Here is a 21,625-nt window from a genome sequence, read left to right on the forward strand (position 1 = left end):
TGAAAATTGCCTTCCCTACTTTGTTGCATTGAGATGCAGAAATCCAACAGACACGGTTTCTCATTTAATGTTTCCTGCGCTAAATCAGGAGTTGTGTTATTTGCATGCCTAAGGCTTTTTTTTTTTAAAAAAAATAGAAATTATTCCTGCTTCCAACCGTGGAGTGACGTGCCTTTGTTCATTTGATGTATACTTCTCATCTGAATATATTAATAAATACAAATCAGAAAAAGCAAATGCACAAAATAGCTTGAAACTAGTGTGAGAAACGACAAAAACTGGAAGGGGAGGGGTTTGACAGTCTGTTAGGAGCCCCGGGAAGGTAACAGAGGCTTGTGGTGTTTTGCTGAAGACAGATATCGAAAAGGGGTACATTATGCACCCCTGATTCACAGTTTTCTGTACTAGAACCTAAAAAGCTGCTGCTACTCAAAGACTTTGTCCACAGAGACTTCTCGGTGTAGGTCTTGTTGTTGCTGTGAAGGTTACCACTGCTGAGTATCCACACAGCAGTTTCCCAGCACTTTCTTTCCCTCAACACCATGGCTGATATTCCCCTGAGGGATTTTTTTTTTGAGTTTCTCAAATCTGTAATTCATAGGTTGCTATAGCACAATAATGATCTATTGCAACAGTATACTAGTTCCCGGCTTTTTCCCCACCCAAGTGAGTTGCGTTCCCCTTTCCATGTGGAGTTATAAGGCAAAATGTGCAGGCTGCACATTGCCACTCATCACTATGCAACAAAAAGAAATGATAAGGAGAATTGTGTTTTGATTGCAAAAAGATGATACCAAACCAAGTTTGGGAAAGATAACAGCAAAATAGGGGCGGGGGGAAAGAAGATGAATGCAGGACAGTGTCATGTGGATGCTCTTGAAGATAGCGCTGACATAAAGAAGCCAAGGCAGAGCAAACTGCTAGAGGCAATAATATTAAGTCAGCTGGACTCATGAGTCAGACTCGGTATGAAGCTTGAAAGCATACAAGCAGTATCTGTTTTTAAATAAAGAAACGGGGGTGGGGGTGGGGAAACCCAGCATTGGCCAGGGACATTTTAGGTTCAGTGCCCTGAATTTGCCTATGCCCTCGGTCAGTTTCCCGTCATCCTTTACCTGTCCTTTACTATGCGGCTCCACATTGCTGCTTGCAAGAAACTGTAAAGTGTGCGTACACTCATCAGATTTAAAGCATCGCGTATTAAATGGTTGTTTGCAAGCTTAGCAACAAGGAAGCGAATGTGGCATGTATTATAGTGGTTTGAGCAATGTATTCAGAATACAGTCTACCTTTTCGGTAACAGTATGGGAGCCAATGTGACATATTGGTTGCGATGTCGGACTAGGGTCTGGGAAACCCAGGTGCAAATCCCCGCTCTGTCATGAAAACTTGCTAGGTGACCTTGGGCCAGTCACACACCCTCGACCCTGGCAAGTATTTGGATGGGATACCTCCAAAGAATACCAGGGGCGAGATGCGGAGAGACACGCAATGGCAAACCACCTCAGAACGTCTGTTGCCTTTTTTAACAAATATATTTTATTACAGAATTTAAGCATTTCAAACCCATAGACATACTCATACACACACACATTAATACTTCTTCCAAGGAAATCTGTGAATAGTTGTAAATAAGCCAATAAATGATCAAAAATCGCTCATTTATACAATAGATTCCACTTAATAATAAGCTGCTCTAACAGCCCATTCCTGGGGGGGGGGAACATCTTAGGAGGTGGCATGACCCTGCCGCAGGGGTAAGTGTGTGTAATCATGCGATTACGCGCATTTATGCCGGCGGGAAGGGCTGCTCCGCCGGCGCCCAAGCGCTGCAGAGCTGCGCCTCTCCCCTCTGCCGGCGTGGCCTTTCCGTGGTGCCTGCAGTGGCGTAGAGAGGCTGCGCCGGCGCAGGGGGCGGGCCAGGGGCAGGCCGGGGGGGAGGAGCCACCAGTTAGGTGGCTTCCTACCCCCTTTCGGCCACTTGCGCCAGCGGCCGGAACAGCATTGCTGCGCCTGCTGTTTTCAATGGGGCAAAAAGGCCCAGTTAAAAAAATGGTTGTTTGATGGCGTAGGGGAAACAGCTTAGGAAGAGGCGCCGCTGCGGCTCTTCCCCACCGTTCCCCTATGCCGTCAGCTCAGGAATGGGCTGTACGTTGCATACATATCATATAAGCACGGGGAGGGGCTGTGGCTCAGTGGTATAGCATCTGCTTGGCATTCAGAAGGTCCCAGGTTCAATCCCCACCAAATCCAGTTAAAGGGACTGGGCAAGGAGGTGATGTGAAAGGCCCTTGCCTGAGACCCTGGAGAGCCACTGCCGGTCTGAGTAGACAATATTGTCTTTGATGGACCAAGGGTCTGATTCAGTATAAGGCAGCTTCATGTGTTCATGTGTGTTCATCTTGTGCTTTAACTTTACCAATTTTCTAATTAATAAAAAAATCTGAGTTCTAACATTACAAACAGTATCTATAAGTACTACTCTTAACTACTCTCATCAGCCCTACTTTAACTCTACTAAAATCCTTTCTCCACAATTTACTGCCTACTTCCCCCAGTTATTTCTTCTTTGTCTTCCTCTATCCTCCACACCCACTTTACCTCTAGTACAAATATCTTTTTTTAAGCTTTCAAACGAGCATCATCTGAACGTCTCTTGCCTTGAAAACCCCACCAGAGGGTTTGCCATAACTCAGCTGTGACTTGATGGGAAAAAAAACGCCTTTTTGCAGAGCTTTTTCTGACTGAGGGCAGACATCTTACCAAAGGAAGCCAGAAACAAGCAAGCAAAGAGCTGGGGACATGCTGCAAAAATTCTGTGCTGTACCTAATCCTCACTTCAATAAACGTCATTCCTGGCGGCTCTATCCTAAACACGCTTGTGGCGGAGTTCGGTGGGACTTGCTTCCTGAGTGGTGTGTTTAGGATTGCCGCCCAAGGGCACCCTTAAGTGGGACTTAAGTAGCAATAAAATACATTTTGCCATTTCCATCAACAAACAAACAAAAACCCTCTCAGCCTGAACCATTGAGTGTTTAAAAATGTGCGCCATTAGGAAAAGGCACAGCACTTAAACAATTTACTCTTAATTTGTTTAATTGGCGCAGGATTACAAATTCCTTGGCACAAAATATTATCGGAGCAGCGCTGCAGCATACTGAAATATTTCTGCAGGCTCACGCTCTGTCTCACTTGAGGGTCTCCGCAAGAGGTGGATTAGTTCGTTGCCGAAGGAAAAGAGTCGTTTTGATGGATCAGGCCAAATCTAGTATACTCCCTCCTTCACCCAAATGCCTCCCGAATTTATCAAACCTGTACCATAGGCATACGAAATAAAGGCAAACAAATTCTATGTGTTGAATATATATTTCTACGGCTATTATCTTGTTATTTTGTTTGAATGACGGGCGGTTCCCGCTCCATATGACTTCTTCTCTTGTGCATGATCATTGTTTCCAGTTATTGAACTTGCCTTCAGTTCTTCTCTTGTGCATGATCAACTTCCAGCTATTCAACTTTTCCAGTCTTTCTACTGCGCATGACCAGCTTAGCTCTGCCGCCGATTGCTTACCAACTTTGGGAATGAACTTTCTCATCATTCATTACTCTCGGTTTTGGAACTTGTATATCTAGCTGCTTAATAACAGTTTGTTTGCCTTTATTTCGTATGCCTATGGTACAGGTTTGTTTTTCTTGTGCAGTGTGTTGTTCGTATATTAATTGTCTTCGAATATAGCATTGTACTTTTCTAAGTTAAGAGCTTGTGCTGTTTCTTTGTATTGCCGAGTCATTTATACAGCGCTGCATACCAAATTTATCAAGCAGGACATGAGCTGATATCCCTCGTCTATGATTTTGGCCTTTGCTGCTCGAAGGTATGCTGCCTCTGAACATGGAGGCTCTGTTTAGCTGTCAGGCCTTTTCAGAGCTGTTCGTGGTATCTTCGGATTTTTTTTTTTTTTTTTTTTTTTTTTTGCTGTACCAAGTTTTTCCTGGCACAGCCTCTATGGGAGGAAACCCCCCATTTTATAATTTTTTAAACTTTAAGCAGGCCTTTTTTAGCCTGTCAGCGGCAAGGGAACCTCTTTGAAGGTGCCTCGGCAGCGCCTCGGCTGTGCCGTCCCCGGCTGCTGCAAAGCTCAGGAATGAGCTGTTAGCCTCAGACATGTTTAACATGGTGGAGGGTGCCGACTTGTTTTCTGTTGCCCCAGAAGGTCGGACCAGAACCAACAGGTTGAAATTAAATCAAAAGAGTTTCCATCTAGACATTAGCAAGAATTTTCTAACAGTTAGAGCGGTTCCTCAGTGGAACAGGCTTCCTCGGGAGGTGGTGAGCTCTCCTTCCCTGGAGGTTTTTAAGAAGAGGTTAGGTGGCCATCTGTCACCAATGCTGACTCTATGACCTTAGGCAGTTCATGAGAGGGAGGGCACCTTGGCCATCTTCTGGGCGTGGAATAGGGGTCACTGGGGGTGTGTGGTGGGGAGGTAGTTGTGAATGTCCTGCATTGTGCAGGGGGTTGGACTAGATGACCCTGATGGTGCCTTCCAACTCTATGATTCTATGTTTATCATGCAATAAGAGCGACTGTGTAACTTTGCAGATGCAGTTTAGAGAAATGTAGTCGTTCTTGTGCGCACACACATGTGTTTGTCAGCCTCCACTTTCTGCCTGTGTCCCCCCCCCCCGCTTTATTTGCCATAATTGTTCTCGCTATTACATTCCTGCCGCATCTTTATTTTGCTCGACATGACGTGGCCTGCATAGCACCACGAGCCGAACATCGATCGACAGTCGATACGGTGTGCTCGTTCAACCTTGCCGTGCGGGCCCGCGCCGCTCCGTGAAAGAAATAATTGTGGGGAGGCCTCGGGTTGGTGCCTGCCAGGACTAACCTGATTGAAAAGGGCCTGGAGCTCTCTGGGAGGCAGGCACCTTGGATCGTTGCTGTCAGGAATTATCTGTTGACCCAGACGGTGCTAAATTGAGCAGAGATGAAGTACTAGTTGTTATTGATTTATGGCTTCTCTCTCCTGAGGAGCGCGAAGAAAGCGGGGCCTTCCCGGGTCTAAAAATTTCAATCGTGATTAAAATTAAATAAAACTAAAAGTCTTCGGCCTTAAGATAATTTTGCCTCAAAACATGCCAGTCAGCATGTCTGCCTGACAGTGAAAGGATGTCCTCCGAGGTGAGGTTATTGTTTGTTAGGCCAGAATTCTTCATTTGACAGCCATAGGAACATAAGAGAAGCCCTGCTGGATCAGACCAAGGCCCATCAAGTCCAGCAGTCTGCTCACAGAGTGGCCAACCAGGTGCCTCCAGGAAGCCCACAAACAAGACGGCTGAAGCAGCACCATCCTGGCTGTGCTCCACAGCACCTAATATAACAGGCATGCTCCTCTGAGACTGGAGAGAATAGGTATGCATCATAAGAACATGAGAAAAGCCCTGCTGGATCAGACCCAGGCCCATCAAGTCCAGCAGTCTGTTCACACAGTGGCCAACCAGGGGCCTCTAGGAATCCCAACAAACAAGACGACTGCAGCACAGCATCCTGCCTGTGTTTCACAGCACCCAATATATTTGGCATGCTCCTCTGATCCTGGAGAGAATAGGTGTGCATCATGACTTGTATCCATTTTAACTAGTAGCCATGAATACCCCGCTCCTCCATGAATATGTCCACTCCCCTCTCAAAGCCTTCCAAAGCCAAGACCATCCAGGCTACAGGTAGGAGCTCTTGTCTTCTTTTGAAAGTCTTCCATCTGCCGGGCTTTTAAAAAGACAGGGCGTGGGAGTACTTCAGCCATGGTCACTGGGAAGCCGAAGACTGGATTCGGCTTCCATGGTTCGGAGCCGATCTCCCTTCGTGTGAGCAGCCTGCTCTAAAAACAACAACCACCTCTCTTCTTTTCAGGATGCTGCAGCCACTGGATGTGGAAAGATGGCCAAAGCTATAGCAGGGTCAGGTTGAGAGAGCCAGCGTGGTGTAGTGGTTAGGAGGGGTGGACTTTAATCTGGTGAACCGGGTTGGTTTCCCCACTCCTCCACATGAGCGGCGGACTCTAGAGAACCGGGTTTGATTCCTCACTCCTCTGCATGAGTGGTGGACTCTAATCTGGAGAACCAAGTTTGATTCCCCGCTCCTCCACATGAGTGATGGATTTTAATCTAGAGAACCGGTTTGATTCCCCGCTCCTCCACATGAGCGGTGGACTCGAATCTGGAGAACCGGGTTTGATTCCCCGCTCCTCCACATGAGCGGTGGACTCTAATCTGGAGAACTGGGTTGGTTCCTCCTCTCCTCCTCATGGAGCCATCTGGGTGACCTTGGGCTAGTCACAATTCTCTCAGAACTCTCTCAGCCTCATCTACCTCACAGGGTGTCTGTTATCTGATCTGGAGACCCAGGTTTGATTCTCCACTCCTCCACATGAGCAGCGGAGTCTAATCTGGAGAACCGGGTTGATTTCCCCACTCCTACACATGAAGCCTGCTGGGTGACTTTGGGCTAGTCACAGTTCTCTCCGAACTCTCTCAGCCTCATCTATCTCACAGGGTGTCTGTTATGGCGAGAGGAAGGGAAGGTGATTGTAAGCTACTTTGAGACTCCTTAAAGATAGAGAAAAAAGCAGGGTATGAAAACCAGCTCCTCCTCCTCTTCTTCTTTGTCTTCTTCTTCTACGCCAAATTGTGGTTTGCAAACCCACATTCTAATTCTTGCTGATCGCTGGCAAATCGCAGCCTGTCAAAGCAGACAGTAGCGGTGTAAACATTTTTTGAAGCCGTGGGAGGGGGAAAGCGTGTGTTTGCACCCCTCCCCTTGAGAAGAAAGGAAATCTGAAGAAAAATAGAAGCCGATGCAACAGATACCTTCTTATCAACCCTAAACGTCTTCTATTTATTTATCTGAGAGATTTGTATCCTGCCTTTCCACCCAATTTTGGCCCTCAGGGTGGCGAACAACAAATAGGGCATTACAAATCAACTTTAAAAATAACGTTTTGTTATGTTTTAACGACATGAAATGCATCGTTTATGACTTAGTTAATATATAAAGTTGAGCTCTGCGGCATATTCATGACATTTAAACATATAAATGCCTTAAGTTTTCAGCAAGCAAAATTGCACACGTACCCAGTACTACAGAGAGAGCTGCCAACTGCTGCTGTAGGGTTGCCAGGTCCCTTTTCGCCACCAGCGGGAGGTTTTTGGGGCAGAGCCTGAGGAGGGCGTGGTTTAGGGAGGGGAGGGGCTTCAGTGCCCTAGAGTCCAATTGCCAAAGCTGCCATTTTCTCCAGGTGAACTGATCTCTATCAGCTGGAGATCTGTTGTATAGCAAAAGATCTCCAGCTAGTACCTGGAGGTTTGGAAATCAGCACAGGAAAAAGGGGTACAAATGAGCACATGAAACGGGGTACAAAGTAGAAAAAATCTAATATGTGACTACAACATGAGAGACAAAGTACAATCGTGCACAGCAACAGACAGATACTAGGTGTACTATCCTAATTATATACATATATACACAGCATGTATGATGCAGACTCTATGCAAGGCAGAAAATATATGTTCTTCTAGGTAGTTAATAAGAGCAGTTCCTGTAGAATATCCAAATATTGGTATAGTCCAAAAGATTAAGATGGGGTAGAGTCTGGGGAAGGAGGGTTTTGGCGGGGAGAGACCTCAGCGGGGTATAATGGCAAAGTTCACCCTCCAAAGCAGCCATTTCCTATAGGAGAATTGATCTCTGCAGACTAGAGATCAGTTGTATTTCCAGGAAATCTCCAGGCCCCACCTGGAGTTTGGCAATCTTAATCTTAGCACATCTATCTTAATTTTTTGCCACCTGAGAAGTGGGAAGAAAAGCTGAAGATAGAAAACTCAGCTTTTGTAGTAAGCAAAAGATGGGGTATTACTGGGACAGAAAGAGGCTCATACAATCCCAATAGGACTATCAGTAGGGCTGCCGACTACCAGGTAGTAGCAGGAGATCTCCTGCTAATTCAACTGATCTCCAGCTGATAGAGATCAGATCACCTGGAGAAAAAATGGCCGCTTTGGCAATTGGACTCTATGGCATTGAAGTGCCTCCCCTCCCCAAACCCCACCCTCTTCAGGCTCTGCCCCCAAATCTCCCGCCAAGGGGCAGCCTTGGCGAGGGGCTGCGGCTGTGGTAGAACATCTGCTTGGCATGCAGGAGGTCCCAGGTTCAATCCCCGGCATCTCCAGCTACAGGGACTAGGCAAGTAGGTAGGAAGGTAGGTAGGTAGGGGGAGAGAGAGAGAGAGACCTTCCCTCAGTTAATGGACCTTCCCTCAGTTAATATTCAGATGAGACTACTGTAACACAATGTGTGTGGGACTGTCCTTGAAGACAGGCTGGAAATTTCATCACTAGGGTTGCCAACCTCCAGGTATTATCTGGAGATCTCCTGCTCTTACAACTGATCTCCAGCCGATGGAGATCAGATCACCTGGAGAAAAATGGCCACTTTGGCAATTGGACTCTATGGCATTCAAGTCCCTCCCCTTCCTAAATCCCACCTTCCTCAGGCTCCGCCCCAAAACCTCCCGCCAGTGGTGAAGAGGGACCTGGCAACCCTAATCATCGCTGGTAGTTTCTGGCAGGGTAGATTTGATTTAAATCACTAGTCAGTAAGACAAGATTTAAATTATGGTTTTCTACATAAAGACATTCTTGCTGTTATAATCTCAGGGTTTACAAGCAGATGATGGTTTCATTTTTAGAACAATAACTTCAGATTAGTTTTACAGTTATGTCAAAAAATTAAGGATTTGGTTATACTATTAGAAAAAACATAGGTAGTTCACCTCGCAGTAATTTCATAATAATATATCTCCAGTTTCATTCGGGCCACCAGGCCTCTCCTTTCTTTGTTGCAATGTTTGCATGTTGCACGCTTGCCTGTCTTACCCATAGGTAGAGGAAGTTCATTAAAATATTCCCAAACTGGGTCTCTGTTACTGCCTGCTGCCATTATAGGTTTTCTCCTGCGGGGAGAGAATAATATGACAAACCCGTGGCGCAGAGTGTTAAGCTGCAGTCAAAAGCTCTGCTCACGACCTGAGTTCGATCCCGACGGGAGTCTTTTCAGGTAGCCGGCTCAAGGTTGACTCAGCCTTCCATCCTTCCGAGGTCGGTAAAATGAGTACCCGGCTTGCTGGGGGTAAAGGGGAGATGACTGGGGAAGGCACTGGCAAACCACCCCGTAAACAAAGTCTGCCTTGGAAACGTCGGGATGTGACGTCACCCCATGGGTCAGGAATGACCCGGTGCTTGCACAGGGGACCTTTACCTTTATACACACAATGATCCCAAGACTCGTGGAGAATGCTGCTTAAAAGGGTTTCACTTTCATTTTTACTGCTTGCCCCTCCCTCCTCACACTTAGCTCCTTGTGCAGATCTATTCCACTTCAAACAATCTTCTATTCATGGAAGTTCTTGAAATGTAGATTTAAGGGATAAATGGTTGATTGCAAAGATTTGCAAAGGAACAATGGGATTAAGGTTTTTTTCTCAACTCTGAATGTTTATTTCACAACATTTTTGCTGTGAAGAAGAGGTGTGTTGTCTCTGCAGACACAAATTCACAGTTTTGAGAAATGCAAAACCAAGAATCTGTGATAATATCTTCTAGATAGAAAAATTGCCCAAAATAATCTTACGGAAACCAACGGAATTCATTTGTCAAAATAAAAATTAAAATTAAAACATTGCATGAATATACAGCCTCATCCTACATAATTAAAAACTAATCCTTATTTCATGATGAATAACCTTTGGACTATAATATATCTTAATTAAAAACTAATCCTTACTTCATGATGAATAACCTTTGGGCTGTAATGTATTTTACATTGAATAACCTTTGGACTATAATGTATCTTAAATTGCAACTATCTTTAGATAGTTTCCTCAAAAAGCATTTATTTGAAAAATCCGATTTGAATAAAAGAAATCTGATTTAAAAAAAAATTAAATCTGATTTTTAAATATATATTTTTAATCATTGATTTTTATCCCTCCCCTGGTTTCTGGATCCAAATCAAGGCCTGTGATATCTGAAGGAATGCCTCCGCCTGTATCTGTCGGCTACAGATAGGGTTGCCTACCTCCAGGTAGTTATACAAATAACTCACTCTACTGTAAAGGGTATAGGTCAAATAAAACAGTAGTAGGCAAAAAAATGAACAAGCAGTAGACAAAGATAGCAAAGAACGTAGACAGCAAGGCTATCACTGTATTACAAAGGTGCAACAAAATAAACAGGCAAGGCTAAGCAACCGAAGTTACAAAGCGAAGGATGCCAAACCATAGGCAAATGCTAATAAATATACAAAAGTTCATATGAAGCATGTAGTTGCATTCTGGTCAGTTTCAAGTTCTTCAGGCAACGGAGAGATAGGTGGTAACGCGGCTCCGGAAGTATTCCAGCGTTTTCGCTACACGAAGTAGCTTCATCAGCCACAAGGGCTTAATTGTACAGTTCCTAGGATAAATTTGGAGCTCCCAGTCGGGCTGCTATCAGAAATATTCTTACGTGGAAAAGACTGCGTATTTCTGATAGCAGCCCGACTGATGAAACTACTTGGTGTAGCGGAAGCGCTGGAATACTTCCGGAGCCGCGTTACCACCTATCTCTCCGTTGCCTGAAGAACTTGAAACTGACCAGAATGCAACTACATGCTTCACATGAACTTTTGTATATTTATTAGCATTTGCCTATTGTTTTTTGTTGTCTTCGCTTTGTAACTTCGGTTGCTTAGCCTTGCCTGTTTATTTTGTTGCACCTTTGTAATACAGTGATAGCCTTGCTGTCTACGTTCTTTGCTATCTTTGTCTACTGCTTGTTCATTTTTTTGCCTACTTCATTTTTTTGCCTACTACTGTTTTATTTGACCTACCTCCAGGTAGTAGCTGGAGATCTCCTGCTATTACCACTGATCTCCAGCCGATAGAGATCAGTTCCCCTGGAGAAAAAGGCTGCTTTGGAGAGTGGAGTCCAATGTCATAATTGAAGTCTCTCCCCTCCCCAAACCCCACCCTTCTCAGGTTCCACCCCCAAACCCTCCCGCCGGTGGCAAAGAGCTAGCAACCCTAGCTATAGACATTAAGGTTTACAAATGGGACCCCTCGGCAGGAACCAGTAGTAGCTATGCATGTTTAACTAATACTGTAGATAGTTTCCTGCAGTTTTATGAATTGTTCGTAATTGCTTTGGTTTTTATTGTACAGCACCTTGAGCATCTTTTAAAGATGGAAAGGCAGTCTAGATAGCACTATAAATAAATCTAGAAAGATGGTACTATAAATAAATGCAGTTGATCTGGGACTCAGGGCTGGTCTACTTGCTTCATGTTACCCTGTATAGTCTGCTGGACAAAGCTTAGCATGTGGATTCTCCCCTTTCGATTGAAGCTTTCCTGCTACCATCTGCCATGTGTATAAGTTAGTGATAGGGAAGCTCTATGCAGTAGGGGGGGATGCACACAGTAGACGTTTCCTATTCTACACTAGAGGTCATCTGCCTACGCAGAATATGTTTCCAGTGGCCTTCATTGTAATATGATGCAACACATACACTAGTCCAGGGGTGTCAGACATAAGGCCCACGGGCCGGATCCAGCCTCTTGAGAGCTCTTATCCGGCTTGTGACCCAGATGAGGCAGCCCCCCCCCCCACTCTCTCTATCTGGGCTAGAAAGGCATGGCCCAGCCTGACCAAGTGACATTTATGTCATATTCGGCCCTCGAAACAATTCGATTTCATGCACTCTCTTTTCAGTTTGGTGGTTGCAGCAGGCCGAGCGTTCGGGGTTTCATTATTGCCTTGCATCTATGGTGGGTTCTGCGCATGGTTATGTATCGAAGGCAGGTGAGCATCGAGCACAGTGCCACAAGTCAAGAGCGGCAACGATATAATTTCATGTTCACTGGAACAAATTTACAACTTGCCTCGGAGTGGGTGTGGGGTGGGGGGAGGCTTGCTAATTGAAAATACATGTTGTGAAAACACTTATTGGAAGGATTTTAATTTAACCACATCTGTTAGAGTTTCACACCTAAGCGAGTGATGTCTGCGTTTCGTTTTCATCCTGGAAAATTCTGACCAACAGAAACGATTTTCAGCAGAAGCAAAGTGTCACTTCTGTCTGAAGTCCACTGAATTGCCATGAAATGTGACCTTTTTCACAGCCAGTCACTGTTGGCTCTGTCACCTTAGGGGTTTCAAACATATGGCCCGCAGGCCGGATCCGGCCCCTTGAGAGCTCTAATCCGGCCCCCGAGGCAGCCACCCCCCTACTCTCGATCTGGGCTGGCAGGGTATTTAAATTTGGCCACTCCCTTAACACTTTTACATTCCCAAAGGGGGACTGGCCATTTTTCGCCTTCTTTGTCCCAGTAATCGTTGGTACATCTCAATATCTCTTTTTCACTCAGCACCATATAGTCCAGGTAAGAAGAAGAAGAGTTGGTTTTTATATGCCGACTTTCTCTACCACTTCAGGAAGAATCAAACTGGCTTTCAGTCACCTTCCCCTCCCCACAACAGACACCTTGTGTTGCGTACAGGCAGGTTTGAGTCTCTGCTTCCCACACAGCAACGTATCAATGCTGAAGGAAGCAGAGCCTGACGCGTATTTTACTCTTGCCGGGAGGGGCCGGCAGCTCCTTAACAAGGACAGGAACAATATACTCACAATACAGGAACAAGATCACAGACAGATACAAATTTCTCGCCCTTAAGGTCTTGGCTGCAGGCACGGCTTTCTTCCAAGTCCAACACCACGGCAAACCGGACTCCTAAATGAAGCTTCTCAAGATAAGAGACAGGCGGCATGCAATAACATTTGCTCCCGCGAGGCACTTAATGGTCAGTCTTGCTTATATTGCCTTCGTGACTCTCCAGGTGTCTCAGCTCAACTGTCGGCTTCAGACTCTGATTCCTCCTGCGCCAACTTACGTCTTTTGACCAAAAGCCGGGCTGACTTTCTCCTTTGCTGCAATGCCATTCTGCCTTTTACTCTCCTTCTCTCCACTGGTGGAGGAGACCCTGAAGGTGAAAGGCTTTCTCTTCCCTGTTCTCTTGTTTCAGCCGGCCGATCCTCTGGCTCAGAGGCCCCGTCTTGCTGTTCCGGTGTTATCTCTTGAGAGGGAGTGAGGGCTTGTTCTGCCGCCTCTTCTTCTGAAGAGTAATTCTCAGGCTGACTCACGACACCTTGTGAGGTAGGTGAGGCTGAGAGAGTGTGACTAGCCCAAGGTCACCCAGCTGGCTTTGTGTGTTGGAGCAGAGAAACAAATCCAGTTCTCCAGATTAGCGTCCGCCGCTCATTTGGAGGAGTGGGGAATCAAACCCGGTTCTCCAGTCCACCGCTCCAAACCACGCTGTAGTGGTTAAGTATTCTCTTTTATGACCCTGCAAAGTGCAGACTAAGGGCTCCTTCATCATGCCCTGGAGCATTTCTTCTCTTTTCTGCTTGGGTTGTTTAATATCAAACATCCAGCCAACGTGGTGTAGTGATTAAAAGCAGTGGTTTGAAGCAGTGGACTCTGATCTGGAGACCCAGGTTTGATTCTCCACTCCTCCACATGAGCAGCGGAGTCTAATCTGGAGAACCGGGTTGATTTCCACACTCCTACACATGAAGCCTGCTGGGTGACTTTGGGCTAGTCACAGTTCTCTCCAAACACTCTCAGCCCCACCTACCTTACAGGATGTCTGTTGTGGGGAGAGGAAGGGAAGGCGATTGTAAGCCAGTTTGATTCCCCTTAAAAGGTAGAGAAAGTTGGCATATAAAAACCAACTCTTCTTTTCTTCTTCTTGAAAGGGCGGGGGGCTTATTCAGATGCTGCAGCCACCACACAAAGAAGGGTTAGGGTTGCCAGGTCCCTCTTCAACACCAGTGGGAGGTTTTTGGGGTGGAGCCTGAGGAGGTCGGGGTTTGGGGAGGGGAGGGACTTCAGTGCCATAGAGTCCAATTGCCAAAGCGGCCATTTTCTGCAGGTGAACTGATCTCTATCAGCTGGAGATCAGTTGTCATAGCAGGAGATCTCCAGCTTGTATCTGGAGGTTCAATACAAGCAACAGGAGTGTACTAAACAGACAGGTTATGCAACACCGGTTAAGGAATTATTCAGTACGCAGCCACTTTTTTATACATTTGATGCATATATATTTCTACTTAAGAGGAAAAACCTTAATGTGTATAAACAAAGTACAAGGTAAACCACCATACATACATTCTCATAATATATGCCAAACAATATGATGAAAAGCTGTTATGCCAAATTACAGGATAATGTCAACACACGAAAAATGTGCTCCAGTGATGGTTATACTCTTATAATTCCTTCTTGTTTAGTGGAACAACATCCCATAATAACGCCAACATATTATGAATGGACTTAAGAGTTTCATTCCAGGACCTGCAAGATGGCGGTCGGATAATATGGGATATACATTCTGAGGAAGCCTACAAAACAAGATACACATTAAGGTTTTTCCTCTTAAGTAGAAATATATATGCATCGTATATATAAAAAAAGTGGCTGCGTACTGAATAATTCCTTAACCGGTGTTGCATGTACGTGGAGGTTGGCAACCTTAAGAAGGGTGGAAGTGCTTCCTGGAAGCTGCTTCCACAGTTGATCCAGTCCATGCAGTAAGTGGCTTTCAGACATTACATTCCCTCCGTGACAGGGTTTCTATGTTTCCTGGGGCTGTCTTTGCTTGTCATAAACTCTTGATTGTACGGTAAGTGTACAGGTATGATGATTGTCTTTCGTCCTCAGTTCAATCAACCGATATTACAGTTTCGTGCTTCCATTCTGCTCAGTCCTGCCATTGATTCTCTAAGTGTAACAACTTCGTTTTTCTTGTTCTCAATATCTTATTTTCATTACTTGAATTCCGGAGCTGAGCTTTCTTTAACCTTACCCAGCTTAGTTTTTTTCTGGGTTTTTTTTTAACGCTTAAATATAAACCTTTTAAAACCTGGTTGGTACGGTTCGCTGTCTCGCTGAATTTGAAGTGCCAAGACTGTTTTGTACGGCTTAACTAAGGAAGTGGTTTTTTTTTTTGTATAGAATTAATTTACTGTGAAATGTTGCACCTCTGACTTCCCTTTGTTGGTTTATTGGCAGAGCTTCCCCTGGCTGGCTCAGCTGTGCGGGAACCGTCAGCGCTTCAACCGGAGCGCATCTGAACACAGCCTCTTTGCTAGGGTTGGCAACCCCCTGGAATGACAAATGATCTCCCGGTGACAGAGATCAGAAAATGGCTGCTTTGGAGGGTGGACTGTGTCCTTACCCTGCTGGGGTCCCTTCCCTCCCCAAACCCCGCCACTCCCAAATCTTCAGGGATTTCCCAACTCGGAGCAGGCAATCCTATTGTACATAGTACGGGAGCTCCCATTTCCTATGCTCATGTGACTCCCAAGTGAGGGCTATTAATACAGAGTTGTGACACGGTGGTAACTGAAGGCAGCCCGCATGTCGGCAAACAACGATTTTGCGCGAAGATGGCCAGGCTTCAAGTCTGGCGGTCCCTCGTCCCCACCTCTCATGGGGGCCACTGTCAAGAGCCATCCGTCACAGCGGCCGATCGATTTCCGGTCTGCCCTTGGCAAGCGAAGCAGCAATGGCTGTGTGACTTTGGTTCTCTTCAGGCTGCGCCAATGTTAACTTGTAGGTTGAGGAGAGGGAACTCAAAGCGGCATTCGCTACAAGCTCAACAAAATGGAAACTGGAGCGTTTCTCTGTTCTTCGGGTTAGTCGCTAAATGTCAACATCTAGTAGCAAAATGTGCTTTTTGAAAGTTACTTAAAATATTTATACCCTGTACTCGGTTAACTCCCTCTCAAGGTTATTCTTCTGAGGCCATCTCTATAGTTTACTTCACCACCGAAGAAGAAGATGGGGAAGAGGAGTAGTAGGAGTTGTTTTTTATATGCCGACTTTCTCTACCACTTAAGGGAGAATCAACCAGGCTTACAATCACCCTCCCTTCCCCTCCCCACAACAGACACCCAGTGAGATAGGTGGGGCTGAGAGAGTGTGACTTACCCAAGGTCATCCAGCTGGCTTTGTGTGGAGTAGTGGGGAAACCAACCCGGTTCACCAGATTAGCGTCCGCCGCTCATGTGGAAGAGTGGGGAATCAAACCCGGTTTTCCAGATCAGAGCCCACTGCTCCAAACCACCGCTCTTAACCACTTCACCACGCTGGCTCTCAGAGACTTTAGGATTTTGGTACAAAAATTACGAAGATCAAAAAGATCACTGAAGTTATTGTCATGGGAAAGTGCAAGTTTAATTCATATTGTACAATTTTTGTGGAAATCGAATGTTTGCATGGTTGACCTGTTGAGTCCCATTTTTTAAAGTTTTTTTTAAAAACTGGTGTTTGTGTGAGAATACGGTGACTTTCTCTACCTTATATGGTGACTTCCTCTACCTTTTAAGGAGAATCAAACCGGCTTACAATCGCCTTCCCTTCCTCTCCCCACAACAGATGCCTTGTGAGGTAGGTGGGGGCTGAGAGAGCTCTAAGGGAACTGTGACTAGCCTAAGGTCAACCATCTGGCTTCATGTGGAGGAGCGGGGAATCAAACCCGGTTAGAGTCCACCGCTCATGTGGAGGAGTGGGGAATCAAAGCTACTTCTCCAGACTAGAGTCCGCCGCTCATGTGTTGGAGCGGGGAAACCAACCCAGTTCTCCAGATTAGACTCTGCCACTCAGGAGGAGGAGTTAGGGTTGCCAGGTCCCTCTTCGGAAGATTTTTGGGGCGAAGCCTGAGGAGGGCGGGGTTTGGGGAGGGGAGGGACTTCAATGCCATAGAGTCCAATTGCCAAAGCGGCCGTTTTCTCCAGGTGATCTGATCCCTATCGGCTAGAGATCAGTTGAATTAGCAGGAGATCTCCTGCTACTACCTGGCAGTTTAGTTTGTATCCCTATGGGAATGGTTAGTAGCATCTGTGCGACTATGTATTCAAAATTAGATACCCTTGGAGGGATTTTTTGAAAATAAATTATACGTGGTTGCGTCTGCATCCCGAACGGGAGAAATGGAAATGACTTTTTGAATGAATGCAATTTGAACCAAACTGAAAAGGGGCTGAGGGAGAACTGAAACGATCGTCCCCCTCATCATTCTTCTGAGAACAATTTTGGATCTTACCCTTATGGGATTTTTGAATCTTGACTTCCAGCCAACATTTGAGAAGACTACTCAAGATAGGATTGTGGAGATAGTTACCTTGTAGGATTGTGAGCATAGGATTGTAAATAGAACTGTATGTTGTATGTTGTATGTCTTTCACTGCACATTTGCACTAGATTGTGATAAATTTTGAGAACGTTGAACTGAATTGTGATTGTGATTGACTTAAATTTGATTAGCCGAATCCGCACTTATTTCCTGACTGTGAGTAGTAGTATGGTGGTGTATATTTTGATTGCTTAACTACCTGGCAGTTGGCAGCCTTAGGTGGAGTGGGGAATCAAACCCGGTCCACCGCTCTTGATCACTACACCATGCTGGCTCTTCAAAGCAGTTTGAAGACTTGGGATGTGTTATGTAAAATGCTAGCTTTATGACTGTCGATCCCGTGATATGTTCCAGCGTTGTTGTTTTTTATCATGGAAACGAACCAGTTTAACCTCAGAACCGGCACGGCGAAGTTTCTGGCTTTGTTCTCTTTAGGCTGCTGGTGTTCGGAAGACATCTGGGAAACGTTTCTGTAGATCCCGCCGCTGCCCTTGCTTATTCGGCAGCGACTGTCGCCATCCGCCAAGGAGCTGCCAGGCCCGCTGGAGCAAACGGCGGGATCTGGGCAAAGCAGGGCAGCAGCTGTCACTTTCCCGCGGTATCTCTGAAGGAAACGAAATTAGGTCACGCCGGAGATTTTGTGCGAGTGAGTTTTTTTTTTCCAGCAGTGTCCCTGGCCAGAATGGGTGGGCGGGGGGCGTCCGAAAGGAAATGAATGGGAAGGGTCGGCCAGAAAGCGAGGATTCCCCTCCAGGCTCAAGCAACAGGGGAGGGTCACGAACGAAAAGGGCGCGTAGACCTTAGCGGAGAAACTGCTCGCTGACCACAGGCCGTTAAGGTCAGGCTTATGGGATGGGAATAATTGGCTGCCGCAGTACGCAAATTGGATTATGGAGCCAAGCAGACATGCTTTTGACACGCGTGAGCCATTCGTGTATCATCAGACACTGCCCTTGCCGCCAAAGGTATAAAGAATGGTTAGAATTGACATGGAGGTTTCATGTGGAGCATTAAGCTCCCTGGAGAGCCAGCGTGATGTAGTGGTTAAGAGCGGTGGGCTGTAAATCTGGAGAACTGGGTTTGATTCCCCACTCCTCCACATGAGCGGCGGACTCTAATCTGGTAAACTCTAATCTGGTTTCCCCACTCCTCCACATAAGGCTGGCTGGTTGACCTTAGGCTAGTCACAGTTCTCTCAGAACTCTCTCAGTCCCACCTACCTCACAAGGTGTCTGTTGTGAATGGAGGAAGGGAAGGAGATTGTAAGCCAGTTTGATTCTCCTCAAAGGTAAAGGCAACTTATAAAAACCAACTCCTCCAACTCCTCCTCCTCTTCTTCTTCCTCTTCCTCTTCTTCCAAAATGGACAACACAGCTCACGCATGTGAGCTAGAACACTGAAAACTGTTGCCCGTAAGGCTCAAGGAAACCTAATAGCTGCAAAAAGCTACCAAGGGAAGCATTTAGAAACAACTCCTTCAAAATGGGGGGCCAGGAAATGTATCTAGGAACAGACATATATGTTTACAACATGTAAGCTTTATTTACTTGTTTGTGTATTTTTTAGTTATTTTCTTGTAAGCATATTGAAAATGTTTATTTAAAATGCAGTATGGATTCACACAGGTCACAATTCAGTTAGTGAAATTCAGAGATAACTGAAATTACCGAATTTATTTAGGGCATTTTAAAACTCTGCTATGAATGAAGCTCTCAGGGGGTTTCAGAACAAAATGAGAAATAATGCAATAAAATCAGTAAAGCGCTAAGTCTGGTAGCAATTATAAAATTTGCAATTTTAGACAACAATTTAGTTTGTGAAATTCAGAGGTAACAACTGAAATTATAGATTTTTATTTAGGATGTTTTGAGACTCTGCTAAGAATGAAGTTCTCAGTGGGGTTCAGAACAAAATTAGAAATAATGCAATAAAATCTGTAAAGTGCTAAAACAGATAGCAATTATAAAATTTGCAATTTTAGACAACCTGTGTAGCATAACGCTGGATTAGGATTGGGGAGACCTGGAGTCAAATCCCAACTTTCCCTGTAACTCACTGGGTAACCTTGGGTCAGTCACACTCTCTCCTGATGTCCCTCACAGGGTTCCTGTGGGGATAAAACGGAGGAGGAGAGAAACTATGCATTTTGTCCTAAATTCCTTGGAAGAAGGGTGGGGTGGATAAAAATTCACCAAGAAAGTAACTAGCAAATAATCACGCCAATACATATAATCTTAATAGGAGCAGTTAAAAAACAAATGAACAGCACTTAAAATCATTTAACATTTTAGAATCAGAATTAATCGAGCCAGTTAAAACAGACGTGGTGCAGTGGTTAAGAGTGGTGGTTTGGAGCAGTGGACTCTGATCCGAAGAAACGGGTTCGGTTCCCCACTCCTCCACATGAGTGGGAGAGGCTAATCTGGTGAACTGGCTTTGTTTCCCCACTCTTACACATGAAGCCAGCTGGGTGACCTTGGGCTAGTCACGGCTCTCTCAGCCCCACCTCCCTCACAGGGTGTCTGTTGTGGGGAGGGGAAGGTGATTGTAAGCCGGTTTGAGTCTCCCTTAAGTGGTAGAGAAAGTCGGCATATAAAAACCAACTCTTCTTCTTCGTCGTCATTCCAAATACCTGGAAAAAACAATTGTCATGTGGCACCTGTCCTCCAACGAGTAAATGCCAAACATACAGATGCCGAGAGGGAGTTCCTAGCCAGAGGTGCCAACACAGAAAGGACTCTTTCGCTTGTCATCACCCCTATTGCGTCTAAAGCTCGGGGCACACAGACCTGGGCCTCTTCACTGGCCTGTATCCAACCACGCTGCTATCCTGATGGAAAGGCATTTCCATTTGAGGAATGAGTGATTTCCACCAATTCTCCCCGTCCACTCTGCCCCGTGTTGTTCCTCAGTGTCTGCTGAGTCTTGAAAACACAATTTTGGGGGGGGGGGTCTCAGAGGGCTACAGCAGGAGGGGGAAGTGGGAAGAAGAAGAGTTGTTTTTTATATGCCGACTTTCTGTACCACTTAAGGGAGAATCAAACCGGCTTACAGTCACCTTCCCTTCCCCTCCCCACAACAGACAGCCTGTGAGGTAGGTGGGGCTGAGAGAGCTCTAAGAGAGCTGTGACTAGCCCAACTGGCTTAATATGTAGGAGTGGGGAAACCAACCCAGTTCACCAGATTAGCGTCCGCTGCTCATGTGGAGGAGTGGGGAATCAAACCTGGGGCTCCAGATTAAAGTCCACCGCTCCAAACCAGCGCTCTTAACCACTACACCACGCTGGAGTCCTACTCCACAAAGTCCATGGATGGGTGGATCCTTCAGTGATCGTAAAACTGCCAGAAAGGTTTGAAGGCAAGGTATGATGCTTGAGGTGCCCTGGTCTCATGCTGTTCAGGGCATCGTGAATTGAGCTTGAGAATGAACAAGTACCCAGTGGGGTTCTTCTGGCATTGTGGAGATGGGTTCCCACAAAGCCGTACCATTTAGTGCTGTAGCTGCTTTCTGAACCAATTAAAAGTGCCCAGTCAGTCTTCCAAGCCCCATATTGTGTGCTTTGCAGTCTCGACGTGGTAACCGTGGCCAAGTCTTGCTTTTCTGGAAGACGACGCAGCTGGCAGTCCAGTCTGAGCTTGCTAAAGGCGCTCTGTGTGCATCTGCAGCAACTGATCTAACTGTACCCACCAGCTGTCGACCTGCTCCTTTAGGAGGAATGCAAAGCAGTCCAAACTAGGTTGACTTCTGGCTCTCTGGTTATCTCTGCTGTCGGTCAACAGCACCAGAGTTGTGTCTGGATTGAACTTCAGTTTATTGGCCCTCATCCAGACTGGTGTCCATCCCAGACACCTGTTGAGAACATCTGCTTGCCTCACCTACATTTGCTGAAAACAAGGAATTAGAATTCATGCAGATCACATTTTAACCCCTGTGTACTTCAGGGCGGTTAATCAATCTTTATTTTACGATCATTTGACCAAAAGTAGAACATCTAATCAAGAGCTACATAAATTGTAATAAAACAATATCAGACAATCGAAAAGTCCGCAAAATAAAATATATCAATAAAATCCCATATCTAAAAAGGTAAGCAAACTATCTTCTAAAACGTTTAACTATTCAAATTGAACCTATTTGTACATTACATCCTTTCGGGTCTTACAGATAGCAGCACAGAATTCGGCCACACATCTCGAAGTTTGTTTGTTACTATCTTCCAGTAGTCGTTGGACACAGATTTTATCAGGTAGCCTTGTATTCTTTCTTAGAGTTTCCTGAATAGTCTTAGATCTAGACTCATGATGGAGAGGGCAATATAAGAAGACGTGTTCA

Source organism: Euleptes europaea, chromosome 4 (genome assembly GCF_029931775.1).
Source record: "Euleptes europaea isolate rEulEur1 chromosome 4, rEulEur1.hap1, whole genome shotgun sequence".
NCBI classification, from domain to species: Eukaryota; Metazoa; Chordata; class Lepidosauria; order Squamata; family Sphaerodactylidae; genus Euleptes; species Euleptes europaea.